General features: G+C 37.7%; 1 protein-coding gene across 2 annotated transcripts in view; it reads right to left on the reverse strand.

Annotated features, from left to right (window-relative positions):
• RDX (radixin) overlaps window positions 1-15,020 on the reverse strand; it is an 80,808-nt gene extending 65,788 nt beyond the window's left edge. Inside the window, exon 1 of one of the 2 annotated variants that reach the window (XM_004427356.3) lies at window positions 14,848-15,020. The gene's annotated coding sequence lies outside the window, so the exon portion shown is untranslated. The remainder of the gene's footprint in view (window positions 1-14,847) is intronic. The other variant, XM_004427357.3, reaches the window with a different exon arrangement.
• Between the last annotated feature and the right edge of the window lie 11,841 nt (window positions 15,021-26,861).

The raw sequence follows: 26,861 nt of genomic DNA on the forward strand, positions 1-26,861 counted from the left end.
CAAGCTAGATGCCGTCACTGAAATTGAGAATTGCCCTTAAGACCGAGGTTAAATTGTATCTTCCCCCGCAAAGCAACAGAAGTGAATCCTCATCTAGGAAAACCACCATGCTGTCTTAGCGTAAATGTTCTTACAAGCATCTAACAAAGTTGGTTTTTCCCCTTCCGAATCTACCGAAAGATCTAACATTCTTAATCATTATTAGTTGTCCAGAAAAAATGATTATCGTTCCAATTTGAAAATCTATAGTGAGAAGCATATTAGATTATTACTTGAAAATCAGCTTATATTGATATCTCTGCCAAGAAACTTTATTCGTTATACTAGCATCAACTAAATTAATACACAATTAGTTTTGTGTTTAATACTATATTATTAATTGCTTTTTAAGATGCCATAATTAACAAAACTGAAAGTTCTCCAAATTGAAATAAAAATGAAACATTGAAGTAAGGTCATTTCTCTGAATTTTACTCAATCACATGCCAATAAACCTTTCTATGGAGAAAACTTGCTCCTGAGATATTTTTTATCTAATACACTGGGCTATGAAAGTCAGTTGGTAAGGATTAAACTCCTCATTTCCTAACTCTTCTTATTTCCTTAACCCTCAGCTAGGCAATGATAAGCCAGACAGTCCCTTCCTGCAGTCACTTACTTTAATGAACCTTTAATGAACTTTAATGTACTTCCATCATATCTAATTCTATATTCTCTTTTCATCCCACTACCATTGTCGTAGTTCAGACCATTATCATCTCAGGTCTTAAAACACCCTCCAAATTGACCTGCTTTTCACATCATTTATAAGCCAGTAACTCCCAAATCCATATCTCCAGGACTTGCTTGGCTAACTCAGCTTGCCCAAGATCTAAAGATTATCTCAAACATAACATGGCCAAAACACTTAAATCTCTACTCCATAGCAAAATCTGCTTTTCTACACGTCTTGGTGACATATTTCTAGAAAGTTATTCATAGTATTCTCTCATTATTTTTTTATATCTCTACTACATCTGCAGTTATGATCCTCTTTTCATTCCTAATAATGTTAATTTTTGCTTTTGCTTTTGCTTGATTAATCCTGCCAGAAGTTGCTTAGCTTATTGGTCTAAAAGGCAGCTTTCAGTTACACTGATCTTCTGTTTCTTTTATTTTTCTCTTTTATTAATGTCTGTCCTTTTCCTCATCATTTTTCTTTCTTACTAGTTGGCTTTACTCTGTGGCTCATTTTCTAATCCTTAAAATTGAAAGTTCACCTAAGTAATTTCCAATCTTGTTTCTTTTTCTTACTTTCTTAAATACTAAAAACACATGATCTATAAAAAATATTGATTCAGAATATTGTTTGCTTTATCTCATATTTCAGAGAACAATTTTCTTCCAACTCCTCATACATATGAGACATGAGGGTTTTATATCAGAACTTTTTGAATCACAGTAAATTTCCCAGATTACACAAGCACTTTTTGAATTAGTGTATTTCACTCTAAAATTTTTATCCCAAGACACAACTACCCATTTATATAAAACATTAGGACTTTTTTTTCCTATTTGTATTCTTGGAATATATTTTAATACCTATAGTGTAACCACTATACCACTATACTCTATTTTAAGTGATTTTTTATTTTTTAACCAGATCTGCTCTAGATTTCTTTGCCTCTCTATGTTTAAATCACTTATCAGATGAGGTCTGTGAGCTTTCTGAACTCACATGTACAAAAAGCATTTCAGATCAACATGCCTGTCCCAAACAGTACTTTTACACTCAAGAGACAGAGAGCATCTTGCAATGAGACAGCTCCTAAGAAAACAAATATAAATCTCCTTTTCTGGGCAATATTTTTTGAGAAAACTGTCTTGCCTTCTATTTGAAACTATACCATTTTCCTAAGTATCACTTTAGTAGTTTCCCACACAGGTTTTTATACATAGTTTTTTCATGATGTTTAGCTCTAAATGTTTCATTTTCCAATTATGATTTCTAATCACCACTAAGAAAAATTTTCTTTAAGTTTTCAAATGGAATGGTTAGAGGCCTGGGGGCAGAGTGCCATCTTTTTATTATTTATTTCTAAGTTTATTACACTATAGTCAAAGAATTCATTAAAACTTCCTTTATAAGGGCTGGCCCCATGGCATAGTGATTAAGTCCAGCGCACTCCACTTCGGTGGCCCAGGTTCGTGGGTTCAGATCCCAGGCACAGACGTACACCACCTGTCAAGCTATGCTGTGGCAGCATCCCACATACAAAATAGAGGAAGAATGGCACAGATGTTAGCTCAGGGGTACTCCTCCTCAAGCAAACAAACAGGAAGATTGGCAAGAGATGTTAGCTCAGAGCTAATCTTTCTCACCAAAAAAAAAAACTCCTTTATATTTAGTACTTGGAAAGTTTAGTTTCTTTTTTGACTGTTCCAGGTATAAATGAAAATAATGTATTTTCTGCATTTTGATCATTAGATCAAAGCTTGATCATTAGTTCAAGCTAGACCAAATACTTAACGTTTTGTTTATAGTCTCTCCAGTATCACTCATTTTAGTCTACTTAATCAATTTGAGAAAAAATGTATTAAATTTTCCCAAGTATGATTGTGGATGTTAACTTCTTCTTGTAAATTGCTGGTTTTTTATTTATAGGCTTTTAGGCTATGTTATTAAGTGAGCATAAGTTTAAAATTGTTATATCTTTCCAGTGAATACTTCTTTTTTTCATTAAGTAATAATTTAGTTGTACACAGAATTCTAAATTGATCGTATTCCCTCAGCACTGGAAAGATATTAATTTTTTCCTGGCATCTGTTACTGCTGTTGACAAGTCTGTTGTCAATCTAACTCATTTCTCTGAGGTAATCTGCCTTTTCTCTCTGCTTTCCTTTAAGAATCTTTTTCTTTTTTTTTGGTGTTTTTCAGATTTTCTTTTATTTATCTTGTTCAGGATTTGGTAAGCTTCCTTATTCTGAAGACTCATGCTTTTCTTAAACTCTGGAAAATTATTAGCCATTGACTCTTTCCCAGTCTCTCTCTTCACTCAGCAATTCTTATTAGATACATACTGGATATCTTATTCTCTAATCCATGCCTACTTTTTTATATTTTCCATCTCTTTAGTTCTCTGTGCAAGATTCCTTTACTCATTAATTCTCTCCAGTTGTTTTTAATGTTTTACCTCTCCAGTAGTTTAAAATTTCAACGATTATATATTTTTATTTCTAGAAATTCCTTTTTGGATTTTTAAAAAATGTTTTTTAATAATGCTATGCTATTTTATAATTTGTTTTGAATTCTTCTTTTATCCCTATAAGGTTTCTTTTATATCACTATGAAATTATTCTACTATTTTCAGTTCATTATGGCTTATTTCTTTATGAAGTTTGTAATTCTGGACAGAAAGCTCGTGTCCCTAACCCACTCCCCAATGTGGGAATCCTGCAAGGCCTGAGTTGTATATGTATCCCTACAGAGCTATTTCAGGTTTGCTCCTACCAGAGTACCAGAAATTTTAATTATCCTAGACCAATTTTTATATTAAGTCCATGATTTAGCATCCAACACTACACCAGACCCCATGGCCACACCCTAGAGAAGTTAGCAGATACTCAAGAGAGCTTCCTCATGTACTCATCATGCTACTTCTTAAACCATATGGTTGGTGTGCCCTTCCCATGCAATCTCTCACCAGTAAGGAAGAACAAAGGAAAGAAAGTGAGCATTAAATATATGCCAGACTATAAACTAAGTTAGAGCACTCAAATTATAGAAAAAGTATTTATCAAACACAAGGCCAGTTAGGCAGGTAAACAAATACCAAGTACGCGGGTTTGCAGAATTTCTGAAGTTATGTATTAATCAAATATTGGAACTAAATGAAGGTAGAGTTTTTTCTTTTCCTTTAAGAAATAATTTATCCAAATTTTCAACTACTAGAGTTACTTCAAGTCATACTCTACAAAAAAGGACCTTTCAAGCAAAATAATCCATATTAAAGTTTTAGGCTTAATAAGAGAGCTCTGCTGACATAAAAGAATAAATATATCATAGGTCAACATACAGAAAACTAGGTTTTTAAACAAGCTAATTAAGCTTTTAAAATCTCCACCAAGCCTAACTGACCTATATGAACTGTGGGGAAGGGAGGCCTAACAAAAGCCTTCACAAGTAAGGACAGGTTGACTTCTAAAAGCAGCTCTAAAAACGTATTCTCAGACCAGCGTTCTCTCTTGAAAATTAAACTAGTCTTCACCCTGTTTTATCTCAGTTAATTACAAATTATTTGAGAATAATAATAAGGCTCTACCTCCTTATTTACCAGTTGAAAGTAAAGTGATTACTTAATAACAATGCCTTGTATTTATAGAATACTTCACATCTGTACATTCTTATACATTATTTAATTTTCTTCTAACAAAAAACTGAGACAAACAAGACAGGTGTCATTATGGCTACTTCATAGTTGAGGAAACAAGGTCCACCGCATAAAAGTGACTTGTCCTGAGACACATGGGCAATAAATGGCTGAAAGACCTTTTGACACTTACACTCCAGTGTTCCACCATACACTAACCTGTCTATTTTTGATATTAAAAAAGTGCTAAATAATTTCATTTGTGGAAATTTACCCAAAGAAAATAACAACCAAGTGTACAATGTTATAACTACAAAGATCCTCGTTATAGTGCTATTTATAAAAGTATATGTAATATTGAGAAGTTAGTTAAGTGAATCATGTACACCTGTAGGCTCTGCCAGACCACAATGCAGCCAGTCAAAATGTTATAGAAAAATATTAAATGACATGGCAAAATATTCACAAACTACTAAGTAAAAAGGCAAGTTATAAAGCCATAATACAGTATCACATTTCTTTTTAAAAAGTATGAACAAAGAGAAGAGACTGGAATGATTATATTCCAAAATATTGAGTGGCTAGGAATTAGAATGAATCTGTAAATTTCTAAAATGAAAATGTAGAGCTTTTGTAATAAGAAAAACGAATTTCTTAAAGTGAAAGAACAAAATTATTCTAAGTAAATAAACTGAAGTTGGACCCATAACTTCACCAACATTTAATAAAATCTAAATAGGTTAATCTTTTTTCAAAAAGAGAGACTTAAAAAAAAAAACAATTCTAGTTTTGGAGGAAAAATATGACTAAGGAAGCTATATAGGTTATGATGAAAACACGTTACTATATTTTATTTAAAATTCCTACATAGGTAGAATAAAATAAATATCAAAAGAAAAGTAATAGACTAGAAAAACATGCAACAGCTCTAACAAAAAGTTACTATGGAAAGTAAAGAAATAATTAAATATATAAAGATATCACTCATATTCCACTCAGTAAATGGTTAAATGAGAAACTCTTTACAAACAAATCTTACATTAAAAAAAACGCATGCTACTGATTAAAACTACAAATCAAAATGGCTTTAAGGTATTACTGATTATATACTCATTAAACCAGCAAAATAATTATTAATCATACATGCCAGTACTAATGAGACTGTGTGGGTAAACAAATAGATAAATATTGCTGCTAGCACCATAAACTGGTTCCGTAGTTCTAGAAAGTAAGTTGTCAATATATAACAAAAGCTACAAGCTTTTCTGAACAGCAAATTCTGCTTCCAGAATATACCCCGAAGAAATAAAAAATACAAAATAAAGTAATCTGATAAGATATTCTCAGCACTTGTTATAACAGCCAACAATTAAAATTTCAAGTAATGTTGAAACTATGTGATAACATGATGGACCACTACAGGGTTTTTTGTATATTATGACAAACTATGTAAACATTTACAGAAGGATAAGTGAAAAATGCAGAATGTGTAGACACCCATTATAACTAGGCAAAAACACAGGTATCCTTACAAATGGTATCTGGATATAAATAACTGAGCGCTTAATACTAATCAGGGTCTTATTTTTGTTAAGTTCCTAATTTAAAAAATCAGATGAGAACTTCAAAAACATATTTTACTAAATTGTTTATGTATCAGTTTACTAGCTTATATAATATGATACATGTAAGAATTCTAGCTTAAATTTTCTAGGATTAAGCTGTGTATAAAAATAATTAGAACCTAAGTTTTCAACCAAGTTAATAATTATTGAAAAATATTTATATCATGATAATATTATTTAACCTCAATAGTACATTTCTAGTCCTTCTACGACTGTATTAGTTATTAGTATGTTTTTTCTTAAAACTGGCATCTGTTAGTAGCAGAATGGACAATTTAATAAAATGTCACATGAAAAGCCAAGACACCTAGATATATGTCCAGGAATTCCACCTCTAACTGATTCATCTTGAAAACTAACTTTGACTTTCAGTGTGTTTCTTTCTGTCTTCTCTTAAAAAAAATAAAAAATAAAAAAATAATGAGAATATATAATCATCTAAACCATTGTATACCAAAAAACATATAATAAAAATCAACTCTTCTCCCATCTACCCTCATAATACACAATCATTGAGAAAACATTTACTCCCTTCTCTCCACTCTTCCTAAATTTCTTACAGTGGTCTTACCCTATCTCTTTTCCATACTGACTCCCCCAGAAGCAATAAAGTGCAATCATGACAGCAACATACCAACATACCCAATAAGAAGTGTTAAGAGATGCTGCCAGCATACACATCTCCCATTCCAGAAAATTAAGTGTATGAATACATAGTCAAACACGGCGCTACACTTTAGAGACGAAACATTCATATAAAATATTTTCTTTGTCTTTGAATTCTGAAAGTGACCAAACCAGCCTCCTCTCTAGCTCATACAATGGAAAAAAACAGCCTCATGCTTAAAACTTTGAGCTCTATTAAGTCAGTGGCACAACAACAGACTCTTCCCACCTGTTAAGTGGTAAAACAGGTGTTAAGACTAGTCCATACTGGGCCTACACTGAAGCTTCAATAATTTATACCAGGCTGCCTAATTTCACTCTCAAAATATTCTTTTCCCTAAGCCTACTTGTAAATTTTTCCTCTCTTTTGAGACAGAAGCAATCTCTGAACACAACTGTGGTCTCTCCACAAACCAAAAAATTACAAAAGAATTCCTCTGCCAATTTGCTGGAGGATTGGGAAACAGTGTAACAAAGAGAAGTATAAACTGAATTAATAAGGTAATTCTAGCAGTCAAACCAATATAACAACAGCAATCTACAAAAAAGTTCTTAATCATTTTTTTCCCTGCACAAGCTGTTCTGGTGAAGCTATGAATCCCTTCCTAGAAAAGTATTAAATGCACAAAATAAAGCACATAAAATGACATTAAAAAACAATTATATTGCAATACAATTATAAAAATATAAAAAGCACAAATTTATGATATAATATGTACTTCTTTATTAATCTTTAAATAAAAATACCTACCAGTGGATCTAATAATTAAACTTCTAAGCAATGATGAGCATAAATGCTATTTTGAGATATCGGCAACAACAGTAATGGATTATGAAAATATCTGCAATTTCTATGGGAAACAGTCTCTGCTACTGCTACTGTTGCCCACCTTCATAATGGAAGAAAATGTGTAAACAAAAATGTAACTTTTTTCCCTATCCAAGTTCACAGATCCACTGGCTTAAAACCTCCATTATACATAGAACTATGCTTATTATATTTTTAGATCAGTGTTAATATTTAATTTAATAGCAATAATAATGCACTTTTACCTATACATATAATGCCATGTGATTCCCCAAGTGAAGCAAAGAAGGCAAGAATTTTTAGCTCCATTTTGCAAATAAAGCCGCAAGCAAGGACAAGGGTAGTGACTGGAGGGAGGATCTGTAGGACTCACACTCTTCAGCCACTTCACCTCCATTATCTAATCTTCATAATACCTGCCCTTCCTCCCCCTGCCCTAGACAGGTGTCACAATCCCTCATTCTTATAATAAGGAAATTAAGGTTCAGATAAGCGACTTGCCCAAAGTAATAAGGCTAGTTAACAAAGTCAGAAGGCCTTCTAAAGTCTAGTCCTGTGCTCTTTTGGCTATCCAAGTCTGCCTTTTTCTGACATCATTCTAGACAAGCTCATCCCAAACAATTACTAAAGCTCTTCAAGTTAAAGTTCTCTCCTCTGTTGTTTTCAGATCAAAAGACTACCTCCATGTGCAACCATGACATACAACTATCTACTGGGGCTTTAGGGAAAAAAAGGAGGATTGGCAATAGATGTTAGCTCAGAGTCAGTCTCCCCAGCAAAAAAAGGAGGATTAGCATGGATGTTAGCTCAGGGCTGATCTTCCTCACAAAAAAAAAAAAAGACTACCTCTAAAGATACAAGTGTACATTAATACCGGTATAACACGTCTGTAAGTGGATTTCCTGTAAGGGTGATACACAGTTCTATTTAAGACATTAAGTACTCGCCTATGTAAAAACTGATTTTTGTTCAAGGATATTTTCAAGGAAATGAAATATTGAACATTTCTGAGCAATATATACACGTTACTGAAAACGAAAATTTCTAGAACTTAAAACAAATATAAAGCAGAATTGCAATATTACAAAGTTTTACATTGAATTTATATTCTCTTCTAAAAGAATTCTGTAAATTTAAAAGAAACACCATATCTGTATTGTTCCCAAAGTGGGTAGAAAAACAAATAATACACTACCATTTGCAATGATCAATTTTAAATGCTAAAAGGTAAGAAAGCTAAATCCAGTCCAATTTCTTCATTTTATACACTTATGGAAACATCAAAAATTCATATAATAAATGTTTAAAAATGGAAAAATAAAGATAGGTTCATGTAAGTCTCCTCTGTAGTAGGAAAGAAGCCGTCTCAAACTGACCTGAAGAATCCTCACAAACAATTCTACACTTTGTATGTTTTGAAACACCAGGTATTACAGTAGCTTATTTTCAAAATAGAATAAATTCAGTATGTTTCTTAAATATCTTTATAATTAGACAATACTCTCTCATGCAGTCTATCATTAAGCTTCTAATTTTCAAGATAGTCAGTCCCCGTTTTGAGAAACTGAAATGGTGCCTGGCTCACAGTAGTGCTTTAGATGTTTGTTAATTTTGTTGGTGAATTAAGTTTACATGTAACATTCACTTGAATTTTTCTGTTGATTATTGTCAAGGGCAATATTTTCCTCTCATTTTTATGTTGTAAAAATGACCGAGCTAATGAGCAACATGCTACAAGAGACAGCACACGTGAATGTGTAAAAAAAAAACTCCCCCCAACTAGGTCTTCCAAATTCAGGCCTTTATTCATCTCTATTCAATACTCTTTCAATAATCTCATTTAATTTCACAATCAAATTAAATTTAAAGGCCAGATAATTTGACACATTTAATAACTATAATTATCATGCTGCTTGTTGGTTAGACGAAAGTAGTAAGCTCTGCAGGTACATATACCAACTTTACTTAATAACCAAACTAAGTTTTTACAGTTTAAGTCTAGATTCTAGGAACAGCTTAAATATCAAGAGTCCGCATGGTGGCTAACAAAGTTAATCCATCCCACACACTCAATAAAAGCCAAAGGGTTCTAGATTCAATTAACTATGGCTGAGATTTCCTACATCCCCATTCTCCCTTTCATTAAGGGTTCTTCTGTTGCACTCATGTGCCCACATCAACCCATGTACTCACCAGGATTTTTGGTTCCAAACACCACCTACTCTGGTTAACTTACTGAAAGGTTACTAGTTCATTTACAGAAACAACAGGAAAATCTTAACAAAAAAAAAAAAAGGTAGGAAACAAGAAACACCCAGAACTCACATCACAGAAGACTCTGCTTAGAACACTGCTGCACCGAATATTAAGTCCAGTTTATACACACAAGAGCACTTAAGCACTTAACAAACTTCATGGTATACAATATGGCAGATCTATATTCCTATTAGAGGGTGACCTCAGTATCTTACTCATCAAATGCAGAGTATTTGGCATATGATTATACACGTCTGAATGTATGAACGATATATTTTTCTGTAAAGGGCCAGGTAAGTAAACTTTTTAGGTTTTGCAGGCCATACGGTCTCTGTTGCAACTACTCTGCTATTGTAGCATGAAAGCAGCCATAAATAATATGTAAACAAATGAGCTATCCTATGTTCAAATAAAACTTTTTACAAAAACAGACAGTAGGCTGGATTTAGCTCATGGGCCATAGTTTGTCAACCCCTGCCCAAAAGTATTTTAATCAATGCTTTTCATTCCATAATTTAAATAAATCTGGTACCCAAGAAGATATGACTTCACATATTCATGCCAGACTATATATGACAGACAAACCTGGACCTGATTTTGGGTGGGAGTAAGAAAGAACCCAAGCCATTCAATATATAAATAAGGAAAATAATGGGAACAGGGTTAGAAGAAAGGGCAATTCCATTACCCTTGCCAGTGACTGGTTAGGTACGGAATGTGCCCCAATCCTGGCCAATGAGGCTGAGAAGATATCTGATGGGGGACTTCTGGAAAAGAAATAGGTCTTCTCATTCTTTTGGATATTGTTGTGTCTAGATGGGATGCTAGTTCTGCTGCAGCCAAAGTGGGACAAAGGGAAAGCAGTCTTACTAGGAAACCACAGTGCAGAGAATTGGAAAGAGGAGGAGTCCTCGATGTCATTACTGAGCCCTTTTTGAGCCTCTGGACTTTATTATGGAAGATAATAAATTTCCTCATTATTGAAGCTAGTTTGAGAACCTTATATTATTGCAGCCAAAGCACCTTAAATGATACAAGGGCCTGAAACTGAAGACTGCTCACTTCACAATTTCACCTGCAGCCAGTCTTATTTAACTTCAACTTTTCACAACTAAATTAAAAGAAACATTGAAGATCCCAAAATCCCATAAAGATTAACCATAACTCAGGGAAAACTATATCAATTACTGATACTCAAAGTCATAACTTTATCAATTCTATAATAGTGGAGGGAAAAAAACATGCAGTACCTCCTTCTCTGATACTGAATCTAAAACACTCCTTCAGTAGGATTTTTTCCCTCTAAAATCAGGGGTTGGCAAACTTTTTCTGTAAAGAGCCAGACAGTAAATACTTAAGGTTTTGCAAAAAATATGGACTCAGTAAAATACTTTAGGTTTTGCAAAAAATATGGACTCTTGAGCCATTTTGGCACAAAAGCAGCCATACAAAATATCTAAATGAATTTTCTCTGTTCCAATAAAACTTTATTTACAAAAACAGGCAAGAGGGCCTGACTTGGCCTACAAACCAAGGCCAAGGTTTGGCCAAGATTTGCTGATCTCTCCTCTAAATGGTTAACAGTAAAGAAAATATCTTTCTCAAACAAATCAACTTTACTTGAACTCAAAAATAGTTTCTTATTTCAAATGTATATAAATTATGTAAAAAAGTAACCAGTATTTCTTGAGCATTCTATTCATATACATTAGATCACCTAACATAAAAAAAAGTTTACTTATTTATATATATATAACTAACCTCTATGAAAAGTAATTTCGAATTCTACTGTTAAAAGGTAACTGAGATTACAATAGAAAAAAATACAAAACTTATTCATATGCAAATTTATAATATGTACCTATTAAGTAAAACTAAGTATTTTAAATTAGTGAATTTGCAAAGATTTCTATATATACTGGCTATTCAAAGAAAGAAAAAACATCTTATATAACTCCTAACCTGAATGAAGCCCTCTCTTCTAGGAAGCTGAAGCTTGAGTTCATTGTTAAACGGAATAAAGAAATGAAGCCAATCACATGGACCGTATTTCCTTTCCAAACAGTTCCCAAGTACAAAGAAAAATATTATTATATGGACACTTCACTACCCAAAACCATAAACCGTTTTTTAAAGGACATCATTTTTCACTGTCAATTATATACCATACTCTAAGAAAAATAAAAAATGAACTTCACCTTCAATCACTAATCAAGAAGATTTGCACATGTACATAAACACACTTTTGAAAATTATTATAGGAAATTCCATTGTATGATTTCACTCAAATGATGAAAATCTGAAAAACAATAATTACTCAACGTTTAATACAGTAATAAAACAAATACCCTTTCAATGTTTGTTACAAAATAACCTTATTTTGATAGGCTTTAAAATCACAAATAAGGTATACAAAGTATATGTTTATCCTTGCATAAGACTGGCATTTTCTATATACAAGGAATCGCTAATAGCAATTACTTATAAAAAACAAGATTGGGAAAGAAGTGGGGAGTTCTGGGGAGTGAGGGCTTTTACTTTTCCCTTTACATCCTTCTGGGTTTTTTAACTTTGTCATAAAATGTATTACTTTTACAGTCTTTAAAAATGGTTTAAAATATATGCTCAATATAAATTAATACTGAGAAATATACCAGGAACTAAAATGAATAGGAAAGGCAGGATTTCCCTGCAAGAGGCTAGAAATTTGAGGAACTCGCTGGGGTCAGACTGGACACTTTTACCACCGAAGAGGTGAGCAGATACTGGCTGCAGAAGTTAGGGAAGTTCCCCCAATGGCCTTTAGCCATCAGGAACACCATGATGCTTAAGATAACCCATTAAGGGTGAAGTCTAGAGCAACCCAATCTAGTTCCACTGAATCCAGTACCCCAGAGGTAATATCAGGGTAGTTAAGCAGTGCCCACTACCTCTTGGTTTGCAGGAGGTCCAGACCATCCAAAAAAGGGTGACTTCCTTGACCTCCCAGATTCACAGCAGTAGCATGAAATTATATTACCTATACCCTATCAGGTATGCGTCACCAACATAGTTCAGTCTTCACAACCTTCATAGAACACATTTTTTTTTAGGCTTTGGTCTTTCGGAAATATTGGTTAAAATTTGCCATTTTTAAATTGCGTAAGTTAAAATGCATTAAGTTAAAAATGGATGAAAAAGAAGACTCCCACCATCACTCAACATTTCAGACTACTAGACTATACATAGATTATATTAAAGGATTGAGAATTGAAATTAAGATAAAAATACATAAAGACTTTCATTTCAACAGCATGCCAAAGATAAACATGAATAATAAAATCCAATTCTGCTCTTGGGAATGGTGAAGCAATAAAGAAACAACCCTTGTTCCCCTCCCTGAGACTACGCAGAGTTAGCAAGAGAGAGAAAGAACGGCAAAGTCTGTCATTTCTTACCACCACAGGAAAAAGAAGAATCAACTTAATTTCCAGTTAAGCAGTAACAATGTTCAAAACAAAGGACAGACTCAACCTACTTTCCCCACCCCAAAATTATTTACATTTAATTTCTGAACCTCTCTTACATGCCCTTCCATGCGTGGGGATATAGGAGTCAACAAAACAATGTATAATCCACAAGGGCAAGAATTTAACATTTCTAAATGCCATAATCAAATTCTGTCTCATTTAAATAAAACTCTAAAGAATGCCAATGCATATCTATTCATTCCTTACTAATAATATATTAACTGTTTGCTAAATTCCATCCTATAAAAAAGTGATTAAGCAAGGAAACAATGTCAAAGTGAAATCCTTTTTACAGCATACTATTAACTTCAAAGGGAGTGGTCTACATTTTGTCACATTTGTGCTAAATTATCATTAGTTGCTGGAAGATAAAGCACAATGGTGAGAGAAACGGAATCCTGAAAATAATAAAAAGTGCAATCCTGAATATTAGTCTCTCTTCTCAAATCTAATAACGCTGTTTTGGCAAATGGCTTAAGCCATTATTTATCCAGCAAAATGAATGGGGCAATTGTTCATTCAGAGCTCCGTTCGAAATATAAGAGTATTTAGTGTTCTAAAAAATGTATGCTCCCTAAACAATAGATTGCAATGTCTGCGTCCAAGTACTCGTTTATCAAATAAACTCTTATTATCTTACCCTTTTACATTTACATCAGGCCAGTCTTAGCGCCACAGGACTCATTAAAATGTCTTCTACAAAATCTCAACTGTATTTAAAATCTACCTTTCATGAAGTGGACTTTTAACACATTTCTAACCTCATTAATAACCACTCCTTAAGGGGAAAAAATACCAAATATTGGAAATAGTTCAAGAACCATGACATATCTGGATAGGAAGTCAGGTGCTCTATTTAAACTGAAACACTAATGTAGTAACCCCCTTTCCAAGTTAGCCCGGGAATTAAGTTTAGAACCCTTTAAAGGAAGGGGGGACTGTAATGTACTCATCTTGTCTATTGGGGTCTAAGATACTAATCGGGCCGCCTCGAGGGCCCGAGAAAGTTACAAGGCTCCGAGGCCGCCTGCAGCAGCAGCAGGTAGCGCCGCGGCCCTCGGCTCGCGGGTGCGGGTGGCCGGCACCCCAAACCCCGTCCTGCAACATCCCTTTTGCCACTAGGGCGGAACGCACGCTCTCTAGTAATTCAACACCCTTACTTTCAAACTGGAGCCCGGGGAGAAGTTCTAATCAATTCCTTCCCTACACTGCAAAATGTAATTCTTCCTACGCTTAATAACTGCCTTTTCAAACTACCCAGAAAGGACGCGCCAGGCCGAGCCCGGGGCCGCGCCCAGGCGGCGGGAACCCGGTCGTCGCCCAGGGCGCAGGGGGGTCCGAGGCCGACGCCGAAGGCGGACCCCACGCCCGGGGGGAGGAGAGACGCGCGGCGGCATGTTCCGGCCACGACTCGGGCCGGGCCCCGCGGCTCCCTCCGGCCCCGGGAGCGGCCTGGCCGGGCAGGCCGTTTCGGCAGCAGCGCCGCGGCCCGCGGGGCGGGAGCTGAGGCGCGCGAGGCCCTCGCGGCGCCGCCACCGGGCAGCACGGCCCCCGCCACTTCTCGCCGCCACCTCAGCGTCTCCGGCGGAGCCTGCGAGCGGGGCGGGGGGGAAGGGAGGGCGCCGGCGGCTTACCCCGAGAGCGAGCGGCTCCTTCCCGCGCGGAGGGTGGCTGGGGCGCTGCGCGGTGGCGCCAGGCGTCGCGGCTGCGGCACGGAGGGAGAGGCGGTGGTGGGAGCGCTGGGCCGCCGGAGAAGAGAGGCGCCGCCGCCACCGCAGACAGCTCCGCAATATGGCCGCCCGGCGGCTCCTCGGGGGAAAGGCGGGGCTGCCCCGCGCCCCCCGCCCCCCGCCCCCTGCCGGCCGGCCGGCCTCGCGCCGCGGCCTGAGCGCCAACGCTGCCGCCGCGTGGGCCGCCCGCGCCCCGCCCCTGGCCGCCCCGCCCCTCGGCTTGCAGCCGCCCGCCGCGCGGGGCGTTGCCGAGGGTCGCCGTCCGGGGCGGGGACGCACGAGGGCCGGGCTGCGGGCCCGGGAGCCCCGAGGGAGCTGGGCGAGCGCAGAGGCAGGGGGACTCCTTCCAGGGAGGACTGGGCTTGAGCGAAGCCGCTGGAAAAGGAAGCGGCGCCGCCCAAGCCAAAGCTCGGAGTGGGCCCGCCGCCTCCCACCGCGAGTGGAAACTTGAAACTCCCGCTGGTGCTGGGAAACTCACCGAGGGCGTTTCCATCGCCCCCAAGGAGGCATTCTTCCCAGAGGGAATCCAGAACCGAATCGAGCGTGTTTCTTGGCTGTTCAGCTTGAAAATCCTGGACCAGGAGAGAGAAACGGGCCTACCTTAGAGGAATTCATATATGCAACAAAGAACGTTTACGTTATTTTATCAGGTTTTACTCCACTAGAAAAACTTGCTTTTTCAGGGGCAATTTTTAAACTCCACCAAAACCTCGATGGATATGGGCCCAATCGAGAGTGCAGATTTTTGTCCAGACAAGGATATTTGATAATTTTTTATGACCACTGCATTCTTTGGCAGTTGGAGTCGGTTAAGAAGAAAATGTTGGAAGTGGAGTCCCAAACAGCAGCCAAACCTAAATTATCCTGGACTTACAGAAAGTTAGACATTTGATCATAGCCTAACTCTTGCCCACTCACTTTAGTTAGTGGCTGGGAGTGGATAAACTTGTGGTCACTGTTGTATTGTCTACGCCACGCTCCCTCTCCTCGGTATTTCCTGCTAGGATTCAAAGAGCAAAACTGGCTATAAGAATACAAACAGCAAGTGCACAAACTCAGATTCGCCTAGTTTGTCCTGTTTGCAGTGCTTTATATAGTTTACATTTTATGAACAAACTTTAGATTCAAATAACACGACTGTGCTTAACTTTTATAGAACAAATAATTCATATCTTTCCTGCGTTAGCATTTTGCCTTCCCTGAGACAGTAGCTTTTCCAGGAACGCTCCCCAGATCGTTTTCACTAAGCGTACTCTTCAGTAAGTTTCCACCCTTGCACTTTGAGACCTCTCTAAACAATTAAAAGCCCCAAGAGTTCAACTCAAAGGCCTTTAGAATGCAAATTCCTCAAGGATGGGAACCAGGTGTGTGTGTGTGTGTTTTTTTAGCTAAAAGATTGCTCCCTACCTTCTCCCTGGGATGCAAGAATTTTCCAGGTTCAGCCTTCCACAACAAGCTGCATGCATAAAGATAGTCAAAATATTATGTAAATTCCTAGATAGTACACTAATCAAACAAAAGTATATAGCATACTTTTGCAAGAGAAAATGAAGCATTCGCTGTTGTTTGTCATGTGCCAGGCACTGGTGTAAAATGCTTTTACATGACTAATTCTGTTAATAATTACAGCAACCTTGTGTTTGGGGCAAATATTATTACTGACCTTTTTTTTAAAAGTGATGAATAAAGAGAGCCTCAAAGTAGATAAGTAATTTGCTCAATGTAACACAGCTAGGAAGTGGCAGAGCTATGAACAAACTTGGTAATATTTGACTTCAAAGCCTTGATTTTATCCTGTACTCTGCAAGAGCAAACAGACCAGAAATTGTAACATTTCAATTGGCTATCATATTAGTAAATATTTGAGTAAAAGATAATATGCAAGGCTGGTGAGATAACAAAGGTACTGTCAGACATTGTGAGTGGGAGTGTAAACTGAAACAACTTGTTTAGAAAGCAGTTTGGCACTGTGATTCAACCTATAAAAATGTTCATAATCTTGGAACCCTTAATCCCATATCTGGGATTCTTTCTGAATGAAATAATCTGAAACAGAGCAAAAGCTTTCTTCATAAACTCTACATCACAATATTATTCATAAGATGCAAAAATAAAAATTATGGAAACTATCTTAAAAGTAACTATAACTACTCTGTAGCATTTTAGGTAACAATTTTAAATGTGTGTATAATGTATATAACATCACAGAAGTGTTTTTTTATAGTATTAAGTGGGGAAAAAAAACAAAACAAGTTTTGAAACTATCCATGCAATATAATCACATCTATGTTTAAAAAAAAAAAAACTATGAGGTGTTAGAAAAAAAGAAAGATTGAAACCCAGAGTTGTCTCTGGATAGTATTTCTATGGGCATTTTTTTTTTCCTTTATTCTTTTCTTCAGTATTTTCTATACTACTTTTGCAGTGTATAAAAAACCAATTTATTTGAGTTTTACTACAATATGGGTCATCAATTACACAAAAGCAGCAAAGCCACTGTTTCCTAAGTGTGAGGCTGTTCTGTGAAGAATTATGATGAGGGCGGGCCCGTGCCTTAGCAGTTAAGCGCGCGCGCTCCGCTGCTGGCGGCGGGGGCCCAGATCCCAGGTGGGCACCGCCGCACCGCTTCTCCGGCCGTGCTCAGGCCGAGTCCCACATACAGCAACTAGAAGGGTGTGCAACTATGACATACAACTATCTACTGGGGCTTTGGGGAAAAAAAGAGGAGGATTGGCAATAGTTGTTAGCTCAGAGCCAGTCTTCCTCAGCAAAAAGGGAGGAGGATTAGCACGGATGTTAGCTCAGGGCTGATCTTCCTCACAAAAAAAAAACAAAAAAAAGAATTGTGATGAACTGAGTTGACAATTTTATAGTCAGAGGTCAGGTTTCCTGTTGATTGTAAATGTAATCTACATATGCCATTATTTTATTTTGTTCCTTACATCAAATATATGCACCTTTAAAGGAAACATTAGAGATTTCATTGATAATTTTCTTTTTCAGTTTATTCCAACATTTCAGATTTCAAGGGAAAAAAATCATACACATTTGCTGAAACTATTTTTTTCTGAAAAAAAATCTGATGATATCACTAGTTACAAAAAAATTTTTATATGTAGCACATAACATGCATAAAAAAAGAAAGACTAAAACAAATCTATTATAATCTATTACTAAGTCTTCTATGCTACAATCCTAATCTACTCCACCACAATATATTGGATAATTCTGATTTCTGGAATTCCAGTAATAGTGCATAGCATTTTTCTCACTAGCACATATAAAAGTCCTTCTTGAAAATGAATAAAATTCATTTTTGCAAGTATGGTTTATAAATGGAAGTTTTTCAATCTAGAATAAACATTGAGTTCTAGCCCTTTGCTAGTTTGAATAAGACTTGGTCCCTGCCCTCCAGTTTCAGTAACGGGTAAGGCAAACAAACAATGCTGTGCTATCTGAGCTATAATAAAGATAGACACGTAGTGTTAAGGGAGACAGAAAAAAGGGCATTTCACTCTGCCTAGAGAAGAAAAAGCCACACAGAGGAGGGGAGAGTCAAGGAATGAGTAGAAGTTCCCTAAGAGAAAGAGTGGGGAAAGGCAATCAGCTTTGGAGACTGAGTAGAAAGATGGGGTTGATGTTTAGACATAAGGGTGTTTGTCACCAGAAGTTTCAGAAAGGTAAGTTGAGATCCCTTTGGGAAGTTCAGAATTGGTCCTTCATCCCTGAGGTAATAAGAAGCCATAAGAGGTATTAAGAGGAGGAATAATGTGACCTGATTTATGTTAGTAAAGTAACTGGCAGCCACGTGGATTACTGGAGAGAGAAGTTCAGTGACAGAGTGGACAGTGAGATCATCAGGGACGCCTTAGATAGACAGATTTGCCATAAAGGTTCATGCAAGAGGATGAAGGACTGAATTTCGGAGATTGTGAGGATGAAAAAGAAGAAATAGAATCTTTTAAAAGATTTGGAGATAGACTTTGAGGAGTAAGAGAAAAGAAGATGTGAAAATAATTTCAGGGTTTCCAATGGGTACCATTAAGATAAATGGGGAGTATAAAAGAAGTAGAACTAAGAGATCAAGATAATCAAGCATGTTAGGAAGATGCTGACTTTTAAGTGTCTATGGGCAATCTAGGAACAAATGTATATTCAGTAACTGGAAATATATGAACTATAATAACTATGGCAAATGAGACATCCAATAAATACCTGTTAAATAAATGAACACAGATATGCTAAGACAGGCCTTTCATTTCCAACTATGTCTTTGGAAAATATAATTTTGTTCAAGCCAAGGACTTTGCTACAGTATTAGATATTAATTTGAAGCATCGTAATATACTAAAACGTTTTTCCATTAAAAATTTTATTAACTATTTTTAAAAAGCTATAAAAATGTAAAATCACTATTTTTAAAATTTATACGTAGAAAGAAATAGAAATGCAAAAGAAAATTTCCTATTATAAACCATGATATTTCATACTAGTCACACTATCTTGCATATTTAAGTACGTACTCACAATGTGTTCACCAACATAGTGGCCCTCAGTAAAAATAGACAAAGTAAACAAAACTATCTTATCATCTGCTTTGTATACTTAGTGAGCTATACAAATTTAATTGCTGATATAAGCTATAAAATTTCAGTACAGTCAATAGAGGTTTGATGGCTAATGTACCTAAACTAAGAGTCAGGAAACCACAAGTCTATTCCTACCTTTATTCTCTCCCTATCTAAGATCAAATTACATAAGTACATAATTCATAATGTGTTCACAGATATGAGCATATTAGTCTTAACAAAGACAGGGTAAAATTTATTACTTAATCCCCTCTGCCAATTTAGTTTGTGATAAACGGCAATAAAATTTCAGAGGTAAGTAATAAACCGAGTGGAAAGAGTCTAAATGAGGGAATCTATAACCTTGGCTTCATTCCCAATTCCTACTAACAAGTTGCTAACTGACCTTGAAAGATCCAGTGGACTATTCTGTAACTTACTTGCAAACAATGTTAAAAGAGGGGGAATGTTACACCTATTGTGCCCTTCCCAGAGATTGTTTTAAGACATCATAGATTTTCAGGACTGGAAGAGGACCTCAAAGAGTCTTGAATACCCCTCCAATGTTATTGTGAAATGGCCGCCCATCAAAAGTGGCTTCTTGCCACTGTGGGAGAGCTCTAGCAAAATGTTTTTTTTTTTTCTTTTTTTTTTTTTTGTGGACTCCCAGTTTTGTCATCTATTAAATAAAAGAGCTGGATTAAACAGACCATCTGTAAGTTTTCTTCAAGCTCTAAAATTCTTCAACTCTGACTCTGATTCACATATAAAATATTTGATTCTCATACATAATACTGTGTAGTTTCTAGAATTAATTATGTATTTTCCAACATATGTAGCAAACATTTATGTACAGAGAATGACTTACCATAATATTTCATAATTTTTGACCCAAATGTCCATTAGTTTATGATTCAAAAGCTTTATACATTGTTAGACTGTCCTTGCCTCATTGCAGAGATAAATAAATAAATGCATAAATATTTGCCCTGAACTTTAACACTGAGTATTCTAGGCAGCTGTTTTCTAGTTTATAACACTTTTATTTTATTTTAATTTAGTTGAATCTATACAACAGTGTTATTTACTATCAAGGAAAGGTGCCCAGCACTTTTCAAAGTGTCAGGTGTATAAGATTTAAACTTTACTGTGGTAGTTTTAAAATATATCCACAAATTATTTGATACTCCTCCCTTCAAGAGATGGTGCCTAATTCCCCTCCCCAGGAGTATGGGCTGGATTTAGTGATTTGTTTCTAACAAATAGAATAAAGTGGAATTGACAGTGTATGACTTCTAAGACTAGATCATAAAAGGCTCTGCAGCTTCTTCCTCATTGGCTCTCTTTGGATCACTTGCTTTGGGGTAAGATGCCATGTTATGAGGCCACTCAAGCAGTCTATGGAGATGGCCATGTGGTAAGAAATGGAGGCCTCCTGTCAAGAGCCAGTGAGGCCCTGAGACCTTCTGCTAACAGCTGTGTGAGGGAGCCACTGTGGAAGCAGTGAATCTTCCAGCCCCAGTCAAGCCCTCAGATGACTGCAGCCCCTGCCTGCATCCTGAATGCTACCCCCTGAGAGACCCTGAGCCAGAACCACTCAGCCAAGCTGCTCCTGAATCCCTGGCCCACAGAAATTGTGAGATGACAAATGTCTGTTGTTTTAAGTCACTAAGGTTCAGGGTAATTTTTTTTTTTGTGAGGAAGATCAGCTCTGAGCTAACATCTGCCAATCCTCCTCTTTTTGCTGAGGAAGACTGGCCATGGGCTAACATCCATGCCCATCTTCCTCCACTTTATATGGGACACTGCCACAGCATGGCTTGCCCAGCGGTGCATCGGTGCGTGCCCAGGATCCGAACCAGCGAACCCCGGGCCCCCGCAGTGGAGCGCGCATTTAACCGCTTGTGCCACAGGCCGGCCCCCAGGGTAATTTTTTATGTAACAATAGGTAACTAAATCATTTACCTATAGGGAATGTTTTACTGCAATTAGGACACATTTTCAAAAGATGATTTAATTACATAATACAAGCATACAATTTTAGAACTGGACAGGACTTTAAAGAAAAGTTTGCCTCTTATTTTGCAGAAACAGAAACTAAGTGGAGTTTGTCTTGTTCAAATCTAGTATGTTTCCGTTGTTCCCTATCTCGGGTAGGAATTTAGGAGCCATCCCTCACACATCCCTCTCCTTCATCTCCTTCATAGCCAACTTATTCCTTAATCCTATTGCTTTTACCTCCTCTTGCCTCTGTCCACTTTTTCATATCCATACCACTCCCACCTAGGTTATATAACACTTATCTCTTCTGGGCTCCAGCAATAGCCTCCGACCTAGTCTTCTCATGCCAACTTGTGCCTCCTGCAATTAGTTCTCAATACTGAACCCACAGTTAATTTGTTGAACTACAAATACATCTCATTTTCATCTCCTGCACACCCCACCCTCAGACCCATTTGTTGACTTCCCATTGCTGGTCACTGGTTTACACTTATTCTCCAAGCTCAAGCCATTGTGGCCTGTTAAAATTCCTAAAATACGCCTGCTATCCCATCTAGGCTACTGGGACTTTGCATATGCAGTTCTCTCTGCCTCATTCACCTAGCTGACACCTAATCATCCTTCGTGTCTCAATCATAATCAAGCCTGGACTGACCACTCTGCCACCCTGGTACAATTTCTGTGTAACTTTTTGTTGTAGTACTTAATAGCAGTTGTATTATTAATGCATAGATTTTTTAAAAAAATTGATGTCTGTCCTATTAGACAATGAGTCTATAAATGTGGAGACAATGTCAACTTCTTTTCACTCCTGTGCCCTAGCACTTAGCACAGTGTCCAGAACATTATAAGGTGTTCAATAAATGTTTGTTGAATGGATGAATGAAATCACCCAAGAAGTTAGCGTGGGACTAAAATCTAGGTTTCCTGACTCCAAATTTAATGTTATTTACAACACACCTGCTGCTCTCAATTTGGTGTACTCAACTCTGAGTATCAATACGAAGCATTTATTAAGTGCAAAGAAAATCATTGATATTCCTCAAATGTTGTTTTTGGCAACACTAGTGGTATACAATATCTAGGCATGGTTCCGTATTAAAATGACTAAGTTGTCATCTGGGCTAATTTACTTTGTGACTCTGCCAGTTATTTCCTGAAATACAACTGTGATAGTTTTTATGTGTCAACTTGACTGGTTTATGGGATGCCCAGATAGCTGCTAAAAAATGGTTTCTGGGTGTGTCTTTGAGGGTGTTTCTGGAAGAGGTTAGCATTTGATCTACTAGACTGAGGGAAGAGATCTGACTTCACCAGTGTGGGTGAATCACCCAATCCCTTGGGGGCCCAAATGGAACAAAAAGGTGAGAAGAAGGGTCCATCTTTTCCTGTGCTCAAACATTGAAGCTCCTGGTTCTCGGGCCTGCAGACTCCGGGACTTAAACCAGCAGTCCCTGGGTTCTCAGGCCTTTGACCTCAGACTGGGAGTCACACCATCAGCTCCCCTGATTCTTGGGCCTTCGGACTCAGCCTGAATTATACCACTGGATTTCCTGGGTCTCTAGCTTGCAGAAGGCAGATTGTGGGACTTCTTGACCTCCATAACTGTGCAAGCCAATTCCCATAATAAATGTCTTATATATGTCTCTATATATCCTATTGGTTCTGTTTCTCTGGAGAACCCTGGCTGATACAACAGCCATTACTTGAAACAATTCAAAAGCCACTTGCACTATAGATTGCTTTACGTAATATGAAATTTAATAATTTAGTAAGTGAATGTATGAATGCTTATTTACTCAAATTAATATATAAGTGTAATGATTACAGAAAAGTAAGAGGGACTGTCTGAATCAGAGTTGGCTGCTACTGATAAATGTCTAGCTGTTGCTGATAATGTGTAAAAAAAGGGGATGACTCTAGGCCCTCTTCAAATCCAGTAGCATCCTTGATCTAGTCCAATCAAGAGTCTCTGGAGTCCTTTTCAAGGCACTGGGCTGTGCCTCTGTTCCCTTCCTTAACACTCCTTCGTTGGACATTGTAGTGACCTTATTTCAAAGGAGAGTGACTAGAGTGGCACTGAAGCATTGAGGTAGTGACCTCCCAATGCTCTGACCTACTCGGAGATGTGTGGTAGACCTGATGGCTTCCAGGATGCACGTCCAGGGCATTAGAGTCAATTCTTCAGGGGAAACGTAAAAGAGTGACATCCCCAACTAGTGAAGGACTTTTTGGTTCAAAGGCATGGTGTGAACTACTTTGGAATTTGAAAGCTGTTTTTCTTGTGGAAAGGTGTTTTTCTTTCTCCTGTGGAAATGATCTTGAAGGGTGGTTCAATTCTGAGGCTAGCCTGCAGAAGCTTACTAAAACATAATGTAGCTGGACCAATGGTACTGTGCAACCAACTGAGGTTTGTAATCGTGTTTCCATTGGAATATATATTGGGGTTTCAATTTGAGAGGACAAAATGTGTCCCTTTTTTGACTGATTGAAATTCATTTATTCATTTATTTAATCTGTCACTTAATCACTGAGCAAACATTTATTGAGCATTGGCTACGTTGTAGGCTCTGTTCTAGGTGCTGGGAACACAGGATTAGCAAGACTACTTCTCCCCCAAGAAACTCAGTCTCCTGGGAGGAGCGATGTCACAAGCAGAAAATTACAAAATAATTTGAAAAGTGCTCTAGCTAAGCCCTCTTCCCTGAGTTCCAGGCTCATATATTAATTTCCTGCTCGGCATCTCTCCTTAGTGCCCAGGAATATCTCAAACTCAACATGCCCAGGACTGCATCCATCATCTCCACTGAGCCTCCTCCTTCCCCTCCTCTTCTCCCTCCTCCTTTGCTTCCTTCTATATATGTTCATCTCAATTTGTGAAACCATATTCTAATCAGACATCCATCATAGAAACCTGAGAATAATCCTGAGCTCATTCAACCCCCACATTCCATCAGTCACCAAGTCCTACTAATATTATCTCTTAAAGAGTCTTCTAGACCACCCCTCCTCTCTAACTTTACTGCCTACCACTGTCTTAATCCAGGATGCTGGTAAGCCTCCTAAGTGGAATCCAGAGCCTGATCCACAGTAAATATTACTATTGTAATTAACACCATGTATTAATGCAGATGAGAAGCACTGACAGGCCAGGTTTCTGAATGGGAAGCATTTGTGTGTTTTATGCTAGTCTGGAATGTCAATATTCTGTTAACTCGAAGGTGATCAGGTCACTGGACATTTGGCTTGTATAATCTAAATTTACAAGAGATGGTATAACGTAATGGTAAAAACATTGGCCTTTGGATCCATTGCTGCCATGTAATGCATATAAAATGATACTTGATGCTATTTTTTCTTCCTTTCCCTTCATTTTATTCATATAGAAAGTCAATTTTTCACTTGACCAGTTAGAATTAAGCTCAGCAGAGAGTGTCAGAGAGCCCAAATTAATAGTGGCTTTAAAAAGACAGAAATTCATTTCTCTGTCAAAATGATATCCAGGTAGGCAGTCTAGAGCTGGTGTGGTGCCTGCTCAGTCGTCAGGAGCCCCAGCTCCTGTTGTCTTCATGCTCTGCCATTTTCAACGTGTGACTTCCACCTCATAGCCAAAGGTGGCTGCCCCGGCTCTAGCCATCGTGTTCACATTAAAGCCAGGAGGAAGGAGTAAAGAAAAGGAGAAGGGCACTCCCATTTTTTAAGGACACTTCCCAGATTGCATACATATATATATATACACACATACACACACACATAAAATACATTTATATTAGATGTTATATATAATTATACATTATATATATTATGTATTATTATAATTATTGTAATGTAATATACATTATTATTATAATATTATATATATAAATAATATTATTCATTGGTCAGAACTTAGTCGTATGACCAAGTGTAGCTGTGAGAGAGGTTGCCAACTATAGTGTTTACTCTGGGTAGCCATATGCTTAGCCAAAAAATTAAAAGTACTATCTTATATAGAAGAAGTAGTGACAGATGTGATAAATGTCTTAGCCTGGGTTCCCCGGAAAGCAGAGCCTGAGGCAGAAGTTTCTGTGCTTCTATTTACCAGGGAGGATAAAGCCAGGGAAGAAGTGAGAAGAGGGAGAATGAGGCAGAGAAAGGGGGGAGCCAATATCAGGGTCTTTACTGAGCTGGCCATCACTTGGTTTCAAGCACAACTGACTGCTTGATTTTATAGGGCAGTCCTCAGAGAGGAGTGTGAATGACCGCATCTCAGAACAGTCTGTCTAGGTGAGGAAGGAGGAGAAATTCGACCACTGGTTCCTATCTCCTATCAGTTGAGATTAACCCCAAGAGGCATTAACTTCCTTTCAATTCCAGCTCTTTGCATGGGCACTGAAGGGGTCCCATCACGTCTCATGCCTTGGCGTTTATAGGGAAGCCTCAGTGAGGGAGTCAGTCGGCGTGTGACATGAGCACAAGGGGAGTCACCATCACATGGCATCTGCATGAAGTCAGAGTACATGCACAGGTGATACTGCAGCAGCAGCTCGGCCCAAACAAGAGGCCGAAGCCCTGGAGATACAGGAGGCTGAAAGAACTCAAGCAGCACCTAAGAGATGTCTGATGCAATAAACATCCAGCAGGCTCTGCCACTCTACTCTAAGTTTGAGTTAACCTCTCACTGACAAAGCCAGTGAGCCCCTGGGGACTCTATGCCCAATACTGAGATACTTGTACAACTGGATTAGTAACAACAATAGCATTTAGCAACCACCTGCTCTAGGCCAGGTAGCCTGCTAAGAGCTTTATAGGTACTATTTCACTGAATCCTCACAGCAAACCCAGATAGAAGGTGCTATTATTTTTCTTTTTTTTGCTCTTAATTTTATATATAAGGAAACAAATAGACATGTTAACTTATCTGGTAATAGGTGGGGACAGGATTTGCGCTCAGGAAATCACCCACGGCTTGCATGCTGCTCTGCTGCAGGGCGTTAATAATGAGAAAGTTGCAAAATCAGTGTGGAATAATAAGAAGATATTTTTGGGAAAGGAAAGTTCGTGGTCTTAGAGAACATATCAGTATCTGATGGAAAAAACTAATAATTTTTTCTTTTCCACTGTAACGTACACTTATCTATTCCTACCCAGAAACTAGCAGTGCCTTTGGTGGCAAGGTTCTCCTGCTAATGTAAACTTCTGAGGACATGTCTCCTAGCCAGGCTGGCCCCTTCATTCATCCTTTCTCCCAGAGGAGCCAAGTCTGATCCTAGCTTTCTTCTGGCATCACCTCTCATTTGCCAGCCTGAGTTTTCTTCCTTCTTTGATCCTGAAAACAGTGTCATTGTTTTCTCCCTCCCTTCCTTGTCT

This window comes from Ceratotherium simum, chromosome 7 (genome assembly GCF_057802395.1).
Source record: "Ceratotherium simum simum isolate JZ-2026a chromosome 7, ASM5780239v1, whole genome shotgun sequence".
Lineage (NCBI taxonomy): Eukaryota > Metazoa > Chordata > Mammalia > Perissodactyla > Rhinocerotidae > Ceratotherium > Ceratotherium simum.